Consider the following 18,168-nt stretch of genomic DNA (forward strand, 5'->3'; position numbering starts at 1 on the left):
TCTTGACTGATCATTCTGTTGTGGTGGCTGATTGCCAAAGGGGCCTCAATTATCCCCCTCCTATTAATTATCTCCCTCCTATTATCCATGCCCCCCCTTTTTCAGTAGGCTCTATGCCCCATGTTGGTCATGAGTTCATGACCCCGAGATCAAGAGTCACGCACTCTGCAGACTGAGCCAGCCAGGCATATCCCTGACCCTTTAACAAACATGACTTTGCAGCTTGTTCCATCAAGGGGAGGTGTTTGTGTCCCCACCCTTGAACTTGGACTGGCCCAGTGACTTGCTTCGGCAAGAGCAGGTGGCATGCCTTGAAGTGAGGCTCAGGGGGCTCAGAAGCTTCTGCTCCCTTTCCTGGAAGCTTGTCAGTCCCTGAGAGTGAATCCTGGCTAGCATGATGGAAGATAAGAGGCGTGGCGTGGAAGTGAGTTGTCCCAGCTGAGGTCATCTTAGCCAGGGTATCCACTATCTGCTATCGTGCATCAGATTATTCCCCAAACTAGTGGCTTAAAACAACAATGGACGTTGATTACCTCACACAGCTTCTGAAGTCAGGAATCCAGCTGGAGCTTAGAGGAAGTTCTGGCCTGAGCTTTCAGATTAGATGCAGGCTGGGCCTGGAGTCTTCTGAGGCTGGAGGATTCACTTCCAAGGTGACCCCCTCCATGGCTGGCAACTTGGTGTTGCTTGTTGGCTGGAGGCCTCTGTTACTCCCTAGGATAGCCTCTCTCCACAGGCAACAAGACGGCTGCCCCCCCTCCCGCCCCTCCCCACTTCAGAGCAAGCAATCCAAGAGGGCAAGCTGGAAGTGGCAGGGCCTTTGAGGACCTAGCCTCAGAAGTCAGGAGCCTCCTGCCTTCACTGCTCTGACACCTTCTGCTTATTAGAAATGAGTCACTAGGTTTGGCCCATATTCAAAGGAAGGGGGATTAGGTTTCACCTTTTGAAAGGAAGAATGTGGAAGAATTTTCAGACACATCTTAAAACCACCCCAAAGAGCAAGCCCCTAGTAACCCCTCCAGCTGACCACAGATTCCTAGGTAAGCCCCCAGCGTCAGCCAGCCCAGCCCACATCCGCAGAACTTGCCAGCTAACCTGCAGACCCATGGGCAAAATCAGTGCATGTTTTAAATCACTAGGTTTTGCCATGGTTGGCTAGATAGCAGGACTTAATTAAGATACCTACTGAGACTGTGTGCAGTGAGGGAAGGCTAATTTTCTTTTCTTTTCTTTTAAAATTTTATTTATTTATTTGAGAGAGAGAATGAGTACAAGCAGGGGCAGAGGGAGAGGGAGAAGCAGACTCCCCATTGAGCTGGGAGCCCAATGTGGGGCTTGATCTCAGGACCTGGAGATCATGACCTGAGCCGAAGCAGACACTTAACCATCTGAGCCACCCGGGTGCCCCAAGGGAAGGCTAATTTTCTAAAGGAGGGTCAGGATGCTACCAGGCACAGAGATCTGCTAAAATACTTGTCTTTACAGAACCTTGACAGTTTTTTTTTTTTTTTAAGATTTATTTATTTTAGAGAAAAAGAGAGTACATGCACACACAAATGGGGGTGAGGAGGAGCAGTGGGAGAGGGAGAGAATCCCAAGCCGACTCTGCGCTGAGCACGGATCCTGACACAGGGCTCAATCTCCTGACCCTGAGATCATGACCTGAGCCAAAACCAAGAGTCAGATGCTTAGCCAACTGAACCACCCAGGCACCCCAAACCTTGACAGTTCTATAAAGGCATGGCACAGATAGATGTCATAGTGTGAAACAATCATAGCAGTAGAAGCATTTCAAGGTCCAGAGTTATCACAGATTATAAGCTCCCAGTACATAAAGGTCATGTTTACCTTGAGTAGCCCTGCAAAGTAGACCACAGTGTAGATACTCAGTGACTGACTCTTAATACAGGAAGAGGATGGTTGACACTGGAGGTCCTTCCTAAGAGTTAACCATCTGAGCATGGTTTTAAAAGTGCAATAGGAATTTCTGAATTACTCAGTAGTAATTACTGAATTATTCAGAGGGCTTTGAATATGCAACACCTTGGAGGTGTGGAGCAGTGTGGCATAATTTAGAAACTAGTGGTGTGGAATTCCTAGAATGTGAGGTCCAAAGACACACTGGTGGAAAACGAGTATAAGGAGGTAGGAAAGGGACAGAGTGTCAAAAGCTTTCCATGTAGTTGGTCATTCATCCTTGTGTTCCCAGGACAGTGTGAGTTGATGTATGCTGTCCTGGTGTAATTATTAATAGGGCTCCCTTTCACTGTCAAAAAAGTCCTGGTTTGGGCAATAAATTCTATGGTCAGTGTGATCCTGTGCTGTGATGAGAAGAACCAGTGTCCACAGGTTAATCAGTGACTGGGCTTTTCGCTCTACAATGAAACAATGAAAAGACATAACGTTTTTTGAGTTGAGAACGCTTTTGTGAGAAAAATAAGAATCAAGGAAATTCTTTTTTCTAATACTTTATTTATTTATTTGAGAGAGAGAGAGAGAGATCACGAGCAGGGGGACGGGTAGAGGGAGAAGCAGACTCACTGCTGAGCAGGGAGCTTGATGCGGAGCTCGATCCCAGGACTCTCTAGGATCATGACCTGAGCTGAAGGCAGATGTTTAACTGACTAAGCCACCCAGGCGCCCTCAAGGAAATTATTTCTAGTGAGTGATTGCCAAGGCAAGACTTTCAAAAAAGCCTTCTTAACCCTATTTTCCATGAGATTGTATTTTAATGTTTTATATGGGTCCTGTTAGGAACGTGAACTTAATTTTTAATATGAACTGACAATTTTCTTTTACTATATGTACCAATTAAGGACTTTTATGACAGGACTATTGTTTGGAAAAGTTGTGTAAAAGAATTAGATTTTTTTTTTTTCTGATCAGAGAAAATAGTCATGGAAGAAACTTCATTGTTTTTCTTTTTCTACATACTATTTAATTACAAAAGTAATGCTCCTGATAAGGACTCAAGTGATACAGAGATTTACTATAAAAATTATTATTCAATTCCCTCCTGATTTTCAATTAATCCCACTGAGTTAGCTAATGTACTTTCTTACCTACAAAGTTATCAGGATATTGTCATATGTTTTACTGAAATATTCTATAGTTTTATTAATAATGTTATGTTTGGGCATTTAAATATGGGTAAAATTTTTGGATATGATGTGAGATAAGAATTCAATTTTGCTTTCTTATTAGACACTTTTAATCACTAATTTGAAATGCCTTTCTATATTCCCATAAATATATGCTTAGCTTTGGGATTTATCTTGTGTCCCATTAATCTATGTACATATTTTTGCATTTTTACACTACTGTTTCAATTTCTATGGCTTTGTATTATGTTTTAGTATTTGATAAGATAAGGTCTTTCTTATTTCTTGTTTGTCAAAAAATCCTTATTGATTTTTGTGCATTATTTTTTTCTTTTAAGTGATTTTAGAATCAGGTTATCGAGTTCCAGTTTTAAAAATTCCTTGTGGGGCACAGGGGATTTTTAGGGCGGTGAAACATTCTGTGTGATAATGTGCTGATGGACATTATATATTATATATTATGAATTCATGAAAGCCAAAACAAAAATAAACTGTACAATACAAAGAGTGAATCTCAATGTAAACTGTGGACTTCAGTTAATAATGATGATCAGTATTGGTTCATCACTTGCAGTAAGTATACCACACCCATGCATGATGGTAATAATAGGGAAACTGGGGGCAGGGGAAAAGGAATATATGGGAACTCTCCACTTTCTACTAATTTTTCTGTAATTCTGAAACTCCTCTAAAAAATGAAGTCTGTTAATTTTTGGGGGGGCTGCCCTGATTAATTTGTGGGGAATTGGCATCTTTAAAATATAAAGTCTTGGCATCCTAGAACATTAGTTCAGGTCTTCTTGGATATCCTTCCTTCAAGTACGTCTTCCGCTTTTTCATTTTATTTATTCCTAGGCATTTTACAACTTTGTTGCAATAGTGAAAAATATATCTCTTATTTCTACTATGTATTCCTATTGGCTGTCTCTGTGATTTAAGAAAGATGGCATTTTTTAAAGTGTAATTTAAAGTAGTTTATTACTATATATTATGTTATTAGTTCACTTCATTACTCACTAATTCTACATTGTTCCAAAATCAAAACTCTTTTAAAATAGTTATCATGAATTTTCTTTTTATGTCTTATCTCTAGTGTTGCATTAAACAGTGTGTAGGCGTATGTACCAAAGACCAAAATGTTTTCTACATTGATTGCAAAGAACTTTTAAGCCTGTCTTTCCAGGGACTTTAAGTAAAGATTTTTAACTCTGAGAACAGCAGTTTTGTGATGAGCTACAAGAGAATTCACATTATTTGTCAACAATGGTATTGCTTATGCACTTCCTTTCAGTTCACAGTTACTAAATAGGGTACAATTACAGTCTGGCATTCATGATTCAACTCCAAATCACAGTGCTACTTAGACAACTAAGTGATTATATAACAATACTTTTGAATATGCCAGAGGAATTTCAACACACTTCCTGAATGCTAAATAAGTTCTTTCACATATGCAGGTAGGTTAGTCATATACTTAGATTATGTTTTCCATTGTTAAATCAAAGATTTTAATTTTGCTTCTTCATCTTGGTCAGATGTTTTTATGGTTATTATTTATCCATAAGTTTCCTATATCATTTTTACACTTACAGTTATTTAAAGTGTATCTTAAAATTTAGATTGATACATTACCCCTAAGTTTCAGAGTAAAATTAAAGCAGAGAATAAAGATAGAAGGGCAGATCTAATCCAATCCAATATTATTCCATTTTTATCCCTTTTGCTAGCTTATTGGTTTTATAAAATACATTTTTACTTACATAGTCTATTTTCAAGTGATAATGTACCAATTAATTTATAGTTAAAGACACTTAGGCTAATATACTTCCATTTATCTCCCTGTAGCCTTTGTGTTATTGTTGTAATATATTTTACTTCTGTATATGTTGTAAACACTACACTACATTGTTATCATTTTTGTTTTAAATAATCAATTATCAGGATGCTTGGTTGACTCATTAGGGGATGTGACTCTTGATCTCAGGATCATGAGTTCAGGCCCCACATTGGGCATGGAGTCTACTTAAACAACAACAAAAAAAGGAACAAACAAATAACCAATTATCTTTTAAACAAAGAAAAACACCTGCTTACCCATGTAGTCATAGTTTATAGTGTTTTCATTCCTTTATATAGATCTATATTTCCAAATGGTATCATTTTCCCTCTGCTAGAAGCACTTCCTTTAGCATATTTTGTAGTAAGGGCCTGCTGGTAGTAAATTCTTTAGTTATCATAACTCCAAGAAAGTTCTTATTTTGACTTTGGTTTTGAAGGTGGTTTCACTGGATTAGAACTCTAAGTTGCCAGTGTTTTCTTTTACTACTTTACAGCTATTGCTCCACTGTCTCATTGCTTGCATTGTTTCCAAGGAGAAGTATCTTGTCATCCTTACCTTTGAGCCACTATACATCACATGTCATTTCCCTCTGACTGATTTTAAGATTTTTCTCTTTATCAATGGTTTTGAGGTGTTGACTATGATGTAGGTTTCATTGACCTTCCTGGATCAGTGAGTTTAGACTTTATGACAAATTTGTAAAAATTTCAACCATTATTCTTTTCAATTTTTTGGAAAGATTTTATTTATTTTAGAGAGAGAGAGCATAGATGGAGGGGAAGAAGAGGAGGGAGAGAATCTCAAGCAGACTCCAAGCTGAGCACAGAGTCCAACGCAGGGCCCAATCTCATGACCCCGAGATCATGACCTGAGACGAAACCAAGAGGTGGTTGCTTAACTAACTGAGTCACCCAGGTGCCTCTCAAATATTTTTTTCTACCTGTCCCCACTGCCCTTCTGGAACTATAATTACAGGTATATTAGGCTGACTGAAATTGTCCCATGGCTCACTGAGGCTCTGTTCATTTTTGAATCTTTCTTTTTTACTTTGTTTCATTTTGGTTAGTTTCTTTTTTTTAATGTCTTCATGTTCACTAATCTTTTCCCCTGCAATGTCTAACCTGCAGTTAATGCCATCTAGTGTATTTTTTTAGCTTATACATTATGGTTCTCATCTCTTGGTCTTTGATTTGGATCTTCTTTATATCTTCTGTATCTGTGTTATTTTTCAAGCATATGGAATACAGGTATAATAAATGTTTTAACGTCTTTGCTAATTTTAATATCCATGTTAGTTCTGGGTCAGTTTAAGTTGAATTTTTTCCATATTATAGGTTGTGCTTTGCCCCTCTTTGCATGCATGGCAATTTTATTAGATATTAGATGGTATAAATTTTACATTTTTTGAGTGCAGGATATTTTTGTATTCCAATAGATCTTCTTGAACTTTAGTATGGAATGCAATTATTAGGAAGGAATTTGATTGTCACATCTTCATGATTTGTTAAGACAGACTGAAGCAGTGCTCAGTCTATGGCTAATTATTTCCCTACCACAGAGGTAAAGCCTTCTGAATATTTTGCCTAATGCCTTGTGAATCAGGAGGTTTTCCAATTTGGCTAGTGGGAACAGACATTGTTTCCAGTCTTCTGTGAATCAGAGCCTTGTTACCTGTAATACTTCAGGTGATTCTTTCCCCAGCCTTAAGTAGTTTCTTTGCACACATGCACTGATTAGTACTCAGCTGAATCCTTGAGGGAGAGCCTCAGCAGATTACCATAGTTGTATCTCTGTCCTGCTCTCTTCTCTCTGTTACACCATTCTATAGACACTAGCCACCTTGGTCTCCCCAGACTCTTAACATTGTCTCCTCAAATCAGTCTGCCGTTTCCCCACTCTATGAATTAGAAACTCTCTTCAGTCAGTAAGCTGCAAAAATCACAGGGCTTTCATTGCTGGTGAAAGTGTAAATTTATGCAAGCGTTTTGTGAAACAATTTGTTATTGATTTTTAAAATTGAAGGTGTGTATAATCTACAACTTAGGGATATACTCAAAGCACTGAAATGTGTTCAAGAGCATTCACAGCAGCAATGTTTATGATAGCAAAGTTTTAAAAACAAGCCAAGGTCCACTGATAGGAAAATGAATGAATTGTGGTATATTCATACCACAGAATCCTGGGTAGCAATGAAAATGAGTTCAGGGCAGCTTTATATATCTCAGTATGGACAAGTGTCATCACAATGTTAAAGTAAAAAGCAAATTGTGGTAAAAACACAGCATCGTACCATTTGTATGAAGTTCAGAGGCATATAAAATATGAAATATATTGTCTAGGGATCCACTTTGATGGCAAACAAGAAAATGATGCACACAAATTTTGGAAGACTAGTCGCCCCTGAGAGACAATGGATGAGAGGAAGGGGAGCTGGCATAGAGAGGAAGAGCGTACCACATATCGGGTTGGGGGGCTTCAGAAGTATTGCTAATGTTCTATTAACTTTTGTGGAAGGTTTATGAGTATTTTACAACTATTTTTATGCCTTATGCCTTTATATTATTTACTTGTTAGTATGTATGAAGTATTTCATAATAACAATAAAAAAATTTTGCATTCACACTAGTTATATAGGTAACAGAATTTTAATTGTTTAAGCTAATCTTATTCAGCCTTCTAAAAGAGCTGTCCTCAAAACTATAATTTATTCAAATGCATTATAAACTAATTGAATTTTAAGATGGTGTTTGGAGGTCTCTAGTTCTTGAAAATGATTGTGCCTTTTGTAAAGGTACCTTATGAACAACGAATTAAAATATTTGATTGAAAATATTAAACTTACATTGGCAGAAAGTATAAACACAATCAACTTCTTTTAAAATCTCTGTTTGGAATAATTAACATGTCTTCTGAAAATTAAAATTACAATCTTTATTAGTTTAAAGATAAATTCCTAGCAGTAATATTAAAATACAGTTATAATTCAAACTGTGTTGTAATCATTAGTTTTGTTTTTAACTGTAACATTACATTAAAAAAGAAAAAAATATAACTTCTATGTTGCTAGAACTGACAAGATGCCAAAAAGTATATTCATATATTAATAACATGTAAAATCAAACAGGTTTGGTGTGTGTGCATTTGTGTGTATTTTGTGTGCATTTTAAAGGTAAAATTCTCCCAAAGCTAACACCTTAAGGGAAACAAACAGTATCATTGTGAATCCAAGAAGTCATGGCTTTGAGTTGAGAGGAACAATTTAACGTTCTCTCATGGTAGGCATGCTCCACCCCAGGGCCTTTGCACATATCATTGCCTTTGTCTGGAATGTTCTCTTTTCCCAGGTATCCTTATGGCTCCTGTCCTCACTTTATTCAGATCTCCACTCACCGTGTCAGTGAGATCTTCCCTTGTCATGCATCTAAATGTTACCTATCCCACTCCTAATAGTTCGTACCCCTTATCTGCCTTTATTTTTTTCCCTTAGCACTTACTGTTGTCTAACATACTGTATATTTTATGTAATTTATTTTCACTGTTTGTCTCCAAAACAGATTTTAACTTTCTGATGAACAGGAATTTTAGTCTTATTATATCTATCTATCTATCTATCTATCTATCTATCTATCTATCTATCTCACCAATAACTCAATAAATATTTGTCAAATGAAAAAAGATGAGTGAATGCTATTTTCAAATAAGAACTATCCATCATTGGAAGACCAATAGTTTTGTTTCAAGTGAATTTTTGTTTTAAATTTTTAAAAGATTTTATCCATCTATTTTAGAGAGAGAGAGAGCGAGCAAGCTTGTGGAGAGGGGAGAGGAGCATAGGGGGAGGGAGAGGGAAAAGGAGAGAACCCTCAAACAGACTCTGCACTGAGCATGGAGCCTGACACAGGGCTTGATCCCATGACTCTGAGATCATGACCCAAACTGAAACCAAGAGCTGGAAACCCACCTGACTGAACCACCCAGGCGCTCCAGTTTTAAAGTAAATTTAAGACAAGTATTTTCTATAAGCTCATTGGAAATAATGCAAAATAAACTAATTTTATTGTCAAGCATTAAGGAAATATATTCAAAAATTGTCACAAAAGAATCCAGTATTAAACCTTATATATCATGGTGTCACATTAGTAAGTTTTGTATATATTTTGTTATTAGGTAAATAAATAAACAAATATATGCTTTTAAAGGATTAGAGGTGGTATGAACAATTTTCAGAAACCCTATGAAAGGTGACTTCCACTGAAAAAAAATTGTGATAATTTGGCCAATTTCAATGAGAGTAAATTACAGATAAGATAGCTTACATCTTTAAAACAGGAAGACGTCTATAATGATATTGGAAATAAAGTATTTTTACTCTGTAAATAACTAGTACTCTAGTTAGTGTGACTGTATTCAAGTGGGAAAACTCTTTTCAACTTTAAATGCCTGTATCTATCTGTCAATGACCTTGCTTTGTAATGTAATATTAGGATTCTGCAGATCACGTTGCTTTTCAGGCAGCTACCTTCGCCATGGGTAAAGGGGTCCTGAAAAGAGCCTGCAGAGCTGATGGAGTGAGACCTGCCTGGGCTCCTTTATTTTTGTTCCTGTGGCTTTTGTATCTGGTTCCTTTTCTTGCCCTGGAAGTTCCAGTTGATTGAAGTTTACATTTTTTTTTTTTTTTCTTCTCACATGTGCAGAATCCACTTCATGGCATTTCCAGATCACCAGCTGGCATGCACCCTCTCCTGAGATGTTTGGGTCCAGGCGCCAGAGACCCATCCTCTGAGCTATGTTTTCCAGTTGCTCCTTTGTGATATGTTGGAGTTCTCTTTTTGCCCCATTCAGTTAGTTAACAAACTTTTACTTAGTTAATATCTTTTTTGTTGTTGTTGTTGTATATTAAATTCTTTAAAGTAACTGTCATGATTCTGTCTTCTGACTGGTCCTTCACTGACACATCTCGTCCATTTCTACTCCTTGTACAAGGTAACATAAGTATATGCCCTTGGTGGATTGTTCCTTTTATCTATATTAAAAGCATTCCTTTCAACATTCTTTGTTGGTCCTAGGACTTTGGTCTCCATTCCCGTTCTTTGTGCCACCTCCATTCCTCACTGTCTTACAGGGGGGCTGACATGTGCAGGCTGCACTTCTCAGGCTCCTTGGTTGACTGGCTTTCAGATGGGTTTGGCCAGCGAGAGGCTGTGGAGGGAGATAAACCTGTGGAGGAACAGAAAAGCGAGGGTACTTACCCCTTGCTTTCTGCCTCTTGTCTTGGCTGCATTTCCTTGTGACTCTACCTTCTGCCAGGCAGTGACACTGGCACCCCCAGGACCTTGAGACATGGCCTCCTTCCCCGGGGTCACCACACCCTCTCCCCTTACTGATATCTCAGCAACTCCACTCCTATAAACAGTTCTCTGCCCTACATTCCTGCTGTTGAAAATCCTTGCAGTGGTTTCTGTTTCCCTGGTTAGACCTGAGTAAAACACCATTTTGTGCCTTCTAACTTGTCTGGTATGGATGTCGCCATTTTTTTTTTTTTTCTTTTTGTTCTTATTTACCTGGCATATCTTACCAGCCACACAGCACATATTTCTGTGTTATGGCTTTTCTTGTTTTAGTGATTTTTTTTTTGTTTTTGAACAGCATAGAGCCAGATTTTACTTTTTTACTTAATTGGAAAGAATTATTTACTTTTAAAAAGGTGAAGTTAACCCCTTTGCATTTATTGTGATTACTATCTTTTGGTTATCTTATTTTATAATCCTATAATTACTCTATTTATACTGTTCCTTTCGTCCTTTTCTTGACTTTTGACTGGTTGATCAAAGTTTCTTTGTTCTCTTTTACCTGTAATAATTTGGAATTTCTAATCTTGTTTCTAGGCATTGAGATAATTCTTTTAGACTTTAGTTTTTAGAGTAGCTTTATTTATTTATTTTGTTTCTAGAGTAGTTTTAGATTCACAGCAAAATCAAGAGAAAGGTACAGAGGTTTTCTATATACTCCTGCCTCCACACATGCATAGCTTCCCCATTATCAACATCCCACACCAGGAAGGTGCATTTATCACAATAGATGAACTTACATTGACACATCATAATCACCAAAAGTCTATAGTTCACACTAAGGTTCACTCTTGGTGTTGTATATTCTATGAGTTTGGGCAGTTGTGTAATGACATGTATCCACCATTACAGTATCATATAGAGTAGTGTCACTGCCCTAAAAATCCTTTGTGTTCCACCTGATCTTCCTTTCCCCTCTGACCACTGATCTTTTTACTGTCTTCACAGTTTTGCCTTTTTCAGAATGTAATCTTTTCAGATTGGCTTCTTTCACTTAGTGATATGCATTTACATTTCCTCCATCTCTTTTCATGGCTTGATAGCTCATTTCATTTTAGTGCTAGAAAATATTTCATTGTCTGGATGTGCCACATACTATCTATCCAGTCACCTACTGGAGGACATCTTTGTTGCTTTCAAGTCTGGGCAATTATGAATAAAGCTCCTATATACATCCGTGTGCAGATTTTTGTGTGGACTTAGTTTTCAACTCCTTTGGCCAAATACCAAGGAGTATGATTGCTGGATGGTGTAGTAAGAGCATGTTTAGTTTGTGAGAAACCATCAAACTGTCTTCCAAAGTGGTTGTACCATTTTGTATTCCCGCCAGAAATGAATGAAAGTTCCTGTTGCTCTGCATCCTCACCAGTATTTGGTGTTGTCAGTGTTCTGGGTTTTGGCCATTCTAATAGGTGTGCAGAGGTATCTTACTGTTTTAATTTTCATTTCCCTAATGACATATGGTGTAGAACATCTTTCCATATGGTCTTACCGTCTCTATGTTCTTTGGTTTGGTTCATTTTTTAAGTTTTTGGCCCATTTTTTATCAGGTTGTTTATGTTCTTTTATTTATTTTTTATTTTTTTATTATGTTATGTTAATCACCACACATTACATCACTAGTTTTTGATGTAGCATTCCATGATTCATTGTTTGCATATAACACCCAGTGCTCCATTCAGTATGTGCCCTCTTTAATACCCATCACCAGGCTAACCCATCCCCCCACCCGCCTCCCCTCTAGAACCCTCAGTTTGTTTCTCAGAGTCCATAGTCTCTCATGGTTCATCTCCCCCTCTGATTCCCCCCCTTCATTTTTCCCTTCCTGCTATCTTCTTCTTTCTTTTTTTTTTTAACATATAATGTATGATTTGTTTTAGAGGTACCAGTCTGTGATTCAACACTCTTACACAATTCATAGTGCTCACCATAGCACATACCATCCCCAGCGTCTATCACCCAGCCACCCTATCCCTCCAACCCCCGACCACTCCAGCAACCCTGTTTGTTTTCTGAGATTAAGAATTCCTCATATCAGTGAGGTCATATGAAACATGTCTTTCTCTGATTGACTTATTTCGCTCAGCATAATACCCTCTAGTTCCATCCATGTCATTGCAAATGGCAAGATTTCATTCCTTTTGATGGCTGCATAATATTCCATTGTATATATATACAACATCTTCTTTATCCATTTATCTGTCGATGGACATCTTGGCTCTTCCCATAGTTTGACTATTGTGGACATTGCTGCTATAAACATCGGGGTACATGTACCCCTTCAGATCCCTACATTTGTATCTTTGGGGTAAATACCCAGTAGTGTAATTGCTGGGTCGTATGGTAGCTCTATTTTCAATTTTTAGGTTGTTTATGTTCTTTTTGTTGAGTATGAACAGTTTTTTGTATGTTTTGAAAAATCCTTTATCAGATGTGTCTTTTATAAATATTTTCTCCCACCATGTGACTTGTCTTCTCATTCTCTGGGACACTGTCTTTCATAGAGCAGTTTTTAATTTTAATGGACTCCAACTTATTTCTTCCATGGATTGTGCCTTTGGTACTATATCTAAAAAGTCATCACCAGGGCGCCTGGGTGGCTCAGTTGGTTAAGCAACTGCCTTCGGCTCAGGTCATGATCCTGGAGTCCTGGGATCGAGTCCCACATCGGGCTCCCTGCTCGGCGGGGAGCCTGCTTCTCCCTCTGACCCTCCCCCTTCTCATGTGCTCTCTCTCATTCTCTCTCTCAAATAAATAATAAAATAAAATCTTTAAAAAAAAAAAAGTCATCACCAAATCCAAGGTCGTCTAGATTTTCTCCCATGTTTTTTTCTAGGAGTTTTATAGTTTTGTGTTTTACATGTAAGTCTCTGATCTATTTTAAGTTAATTTTGGTGAAGGGTGTAAAGTCAGTGTCTACATTAATCTTCTTCTTTTTATTTTTTTAAGGTGGATGTCCAGCTATTCCATCACCATTTGTTGAAAAGACTATCTTTTCTCTGTCGCATTGTCTCTGCTTCTTTGACAAAGATCAGTTCAGTATATTTATGTGAGTATATTTCTGGGCTATCTATTCTGTTCCATTGATTAACTTGTCTATTATTTTGCCAATACCACACCATACTGATTACACTATGTTTATAGTAAGTCTTGAAGTTGGATAATGTTAGATCTTCAGCTTTGTTCTTCAATAGCTGGCTATTCTGGGTTCAGTGGCTGGCTATTCAATAGCTGGCTATTTTGCTTCTCCATATAAACTTTAGAATCAGTTTTTCAATATACCTGAAATAATTTGCTGAGATTTTGATTGGCATTGTGTTGAATCTATAATTAGAGTTGGGAATAATTAACATCTTGACAATATTGAATCTTCCTATCCATGAACCTGGATTATCTTTCCATTTACTTAGGTATTCCTTGATTTTGTTCATTAGAGTTTTGTAATTTTCCTAATGCAGCTCTTGTATGTGTTTTGTTAGATTTATACCTAAGTATTTCATTTTTGGGACGTGCTATTAAAATGGTATTTTGTTTTTCATTTTACATTCCATTTGTTCATTGCTGGTATATAGGAAAGTGATGGACTTTTGTATATCAAACTTATATCCTACAACTCTGCTATAATCACTTATTAGCTCTCAGAGTTTAAGATCAATTTAAAAAGATAAAAGTATAATATACGTATCGAAAATTACTCAGATCAAAAGTGTGCAGCATGATGAGTTTTCAAAAAGATAGCACACTGTGTATCAGCATCTTAGAATGTTCCTTGTTCTTTTCAGTCACTTTTCCTTCCCAAAAGGTACCCCTACATTTTGGTATTTTTGAGCCTATGGCTTTCTGTCACATTAGTATCTATACTCTCTGATGAAAATAAAATCTTTGCATTTCTAAACATTTTTTTTTGTACTCCTCCGCTTCCCAAGACCCAGGTTTGATAATATCTGTAATTTTAAAAATCATTATTTTAGCTCCAGATTGTTAAAAAAATTTTTTAAACTTTTATTTTTAAAATTTAATTTTCTATTTTTGAAATTTAAAATCTATACTTATTTAATTGTCTTGTTTATAAAACTATCTGTTCTGAGCAGTTGCATTAAACTCTAGAAATGCATTGTCACCCTTGTTTTGATGTAGTTCTAGGGTTTGCCAGTTGCTTTTATCTCTAGTGTTTTTTATATCCAGGATTTTTCTCTTTTTTGGATATAGACATAATTTTTAATTGGCTGGAATATATAAATGAGAAATATTCTTTTTCAGAAAAGACAAATTTGGAGGTATATTTTATGAATCCTTGTACAACTAAAGAAATGCTTAGTTGGTCTTCATGTGCAAAGATAATATGGCTTAAAGGATTCTGGGTTTACGGTATTTTCTTCAGAACAATGTAGATATTTCTTCATTGTGTTTTAGTATTGAGCATTTTATGATAAATTCAGCATATGTTTCTCTTTCCTTTTTAATAAAATTGTTTTATCTTTCTAAAAGTTCTTAGTAGTATTTTTTTTTAGAATTAACTTTTGAATTCAGAAATAATAGCAGGATATATCTAGTAATATGCAACTACTTTCAGTATTCCTTTTTAGTGTTTAGGTGGCACTTTATTTATTTATTTATTTATTTTTTTTTTTTAAAGATTTTATTTATTTATTTGACAGAGAGAGACACAGCGAGAGAGGGAACACAAGCAGGGGGAGTGGGAGAGGGAGAAGCAGGCTCCCTGCAGAGCAGGGAGCCCGATGTGGGACTCGATCCCAGGACCCCGGGATCATGACCTGAGCTGAAGGCAGTCGCTTAACCAACTGAGCCACCCAGGCGCCCCTAGGTGGCACTTTAGTTGTGAGAGCTCAAGTCTTTCTCAAATAATTTATATTACATTTGTCTTTTGCTTTACATTGTCAAATTGGGCTTTTATTTCTCAATTTAATTTCATTTTTAGATTTTATTGATTATTTATTTGTTTATTTATTTATAGTGTGCTGTAGTGAGCAGGGGGAGGGGAAGAGGGAGAGGGAGAATCCCAGGAAGACTCTGCGCTGAGTGCAGAGCCTGATGTGGGGCTCGATCCCATGACCCTGAGATCGTGCCCTGAGCTGAAATCAAGAGTCGGATGCTTAATTGACTGAGCCACCCAGGTGCCCCTCGAACTGGGCTTTTAAATTACTATTTGGAGGTTGACTGTATATACATTTTGTTGTCCTGTGCCCCACTGTGTTTTATATTGTGCTAATCATATTTTTATTTGTCTAAGAATTTTTTTTTTTTACTTTCTAATTGTCCCTCTTTACCAGCCTACTCTTATTATATGAATGCCAGAATACCTTCAGTGTCATAAGAAATATTCAGATTTTTGGCCACATTTTCTTCTCTTCTCTTTGTCAATGATGTTTCTTTTGGGGACCATTTGTTTTGCTTTTATGGGGTGACTTCTCACTTTTATGCCATTATTTTTTAAATTTCTGGTGATTTTTGGTTATCTATATATGTGTGTGTATATGTGTATATATATGTGTGTATATATGTGTATCTAAATATATTTATATGTGTATATGCATATATATACACACATATAAATGTCTAGAATAGTTGACATTAGTTGCTGCTGTTAGAGCTTTTTTTTTTTTTTAAAGATTTTATTTATTTATTTGACAACAGAGAGAGACACAGTGAGAGAGGGAACACAAGCAGGGGGGAGTGGGAGAGGGAGAAGCAGGCTTCCCGCGGAGCAGGGAGCCCGATGTGGGGCTTGATTCCAGGACCCTGGGATCAGGACCTGAGCTAAAGGCAGATGCTTAATGACTGAGCCACCCAGGCACGCTGTAGAGTTTTTCTAGCCATAAATGGGAATGTTATCTGCAGAGTTCTACTGGGATGAGGAGATGGGGGCCAGCTTCTTTTAGGATGTATAGACTCACATCCACTGTGGCGGCCTGGAGTTGCCTGGGAGCAGCCCCATTTCTCTTTTGGCTTTAATGCCCATACCAGGAGCCCACCGAGAGCCCACAGTTTGCTCCTGCTCCCTGAACTGGCTGACTTAGCACTTGAAGACTGGGGGGCTTTTTTGTAAAAATTATTATTCACTGCTTCAGCCACACCCTTGTTTATCTGGAGTAGGTCACAACTCACTTTGGTCTCAACCTCGGTTCTGTCCCACTTGTTTTGGGTCCTATAGATAATTTCCAATGTTGCTGGTCTTCTGGTAGAAAAGTTCCTAGGTTTTTTACTACTTCTATCAAATAATCCTTGCTTTTATTTTGCTTTTGTCACCTCAGTGAGATTTTTGGAGGACAAATTGGTCCTTTTTTAAGCCATATTGAATGAGATCCTCTTTGATCAGTTTTAACCAAATCCAACTAACTGGAACAAACTTAACCTAGTATGATTTGTCTGATGAAACAACAATGCCTATCTGATAAACATGCTTTGAGAACTTGGAAATACAGCAAGACTGACCTTTTCTAATACCTATCATGTGGCAACAGGATCTTTATTACGTGCTTTAGTATCACTCAGCTCTGGGTACAAAAGATATTCAGTCTGCAGTCTTGGTCTTACCCAGTCACTGAGCGTAGAAGACCAAAGCCGGCTAGCTCAGGAACTTGAAGCAGACCAATCATCTGGCATAGCCAAGAATTATTCTCCTGCCTCAAATTTTGGGTCAGTCTTTGAAGTTCAGGTTCCTCACTCAGCTCTGCTGAAATTCATCCTGCTTGAATGAGGTCCTCAATCCATGACTGACCCTTGATAGGTGACTTTCTTGAGCGGCTTTGAAGCTATCCCAGTAATTCCAGCTGCTGCCTGGGATCATGTCCTAATCCAGAGAAATGCTTGAGCAGAAAGCTCCTTCTGTTTGGCATTGATTCCCTGTCCAGAAGCTTTAGACACTCTGACCTGGCTATTTGGGCTGGTTCATTGGACATTGAATAGAACTTCTACACACAGTCGTTTGCTTGCTAACTACTTTATTTGGCGGTCAAATTCTACTTCTACACCACGGACTCAACCTTTGCCCCACAAAATCCCATGTACTTTGATAGCCCATTGCTGAGGGAGAAGCGAAGTCTCTTGATTAAGGCAATTTTATGGTAGTATTCAGGGGGTAGTTCAATTTTAACAATGTTCCTAATGGTCAAGAATGGTTATCTATGGGTGTTAGTGTTGTCAAAGATTATCTTTCTTCCTTAAATCTGCAATAAGAATGGACTATCTTTTAAAGAAAATAAAAGGCTCATGTTACTTTGAATTATTATTGTCAAGAATTAAATCTCTACCTAGAATGGAATGCAAGGACCCTAAAAGATGATGTAACAGTTGAAGGAAGCAGTTTTGAGATTGAGAATCAGTAACCTCGGTTGCCTCCCTGCCTGTCACTTCTCTCCGGAGACTCCCAGGCCTGTCTTTCTAAAGAAAATTGTTAGAACTGGATAAATGGAAGCCCCGCGTCATTAGCGGAGGGTAGAAATTTAATGTGCTATACACAGTTTTAGTGACTGTGGGGTTTACTATCTATGTTTCAGTGGTAGAAATGTTTAAATATTTAAATTCTTGACTTTGATAAGTTGATTAATAATGTATAGTCTATTTACATTTCTGAAGGTCTGTTCTACCTCCGAATCACAGTATCTGATGAATAATTAATATTTAAAGCTTTTTATTCTTCCTCTGCTCCTGGGCTGGTGTCACTGGAGTTCTGGACCATAGTTGGGGCAATATGAATTTCGGCAAATTTCACACTTGAATCTCGAGGCTAGGCTGATGAATTTGGTCAAGGCACTTAATAGTTCCAAGCTTCTGGAACTGACAGTGAGGACAATAGTATGACCCCTAATAATGAAGGGCGTAATACCTCCTTCACAGGGTCAGGATGAAGAGAGTAGGG

At 37.5% G+C, this 18,168-nt stretch overlaps 1 long non-coding RNA gene across 3 annotated transcripts in view; it reads left to right on the forward strand.

Moving 5' to 3' along the window:
* The window catches only part of LOC118023009, a 77,607-nt gene that overhangs the window by 20,778 nt on the left and 38,661 nt on the right, over window positions 1–18,168 (forward strand). For 2 of the 3 annotated variants that reach the window (XR_004682621.1, XR_004682620.1), the window contains one exon: window positions 13,239–13,694. This is a non-coding gene — a long non-coding RNA (uncharacterized LOC118023009). Of the gene's footprint in view, window positions 1–13,238; window positions 13,695–18,168 lie in introns of those variants that run through there. The other variant, XR_004682622.1, reaches the window with a different exon arrangement.

Source organism: Mirounga leonina, unplaced genomic scaffold (genome assembly GCF_011800145.1).
Source record: "Mirounga leonina isolate KUSES-001 unplaced genomic scaffold, KU_Mleo_1.0 Mir_178, whole genome shotgun sequence".
Lineage (NCBI taxonomy): Eukaryota > Metazoa > Chordata > Mammalia > Carnivora > Phocidae > Mirounga > Mirounga leonina.